This window comes from Penaeus monodon, chromosome 23 (assembly GCF_015228065.2).
Source record: "Penaeus monodon isolate SGIC_2016 chromosome 23, NSTDA_Pmon_1, whole genome shotgun sequence".
Classification (NCBI taxonomy): domain Eukaryota; kingdom Metazoa; phylum Arthropoda; class Malacostraca; order Decapoda; family Penaeidae; genus Penaeus; species Penaeus monodon.
In genome coordinates this window covers 10,679,016-10,679,267 of record NC_051408.1, presented here as the reverse complement: position 1 = coordinate 10,679,267, position 252 = coordinate 10,679,016, and positions in this window count along the sequence as shown.

Genomic DNA, 252 nt, shown 5'->3' with positions numbered 1-252 from the left:
TCAGCGTCTATCAATTCGTCGACTAAGATTAACATCAAAGAACCCGACGTTTTAGAATTCGCCATCTAAGAATTATTCGTCGTCTAAGATCTCGACATTCAAACTCGACACCTGAACTTGGAGTAAGTTCCTGGGTCCGACTCGAGGGCTTCGGTCATGAGAATCCTGACATCCTGTGCAAATCAGACACACTGGCTTATGTTAATGGCAGTTCGACCTACGTGCTTGTGTGTGGAGTGAGATGGGGAGAAG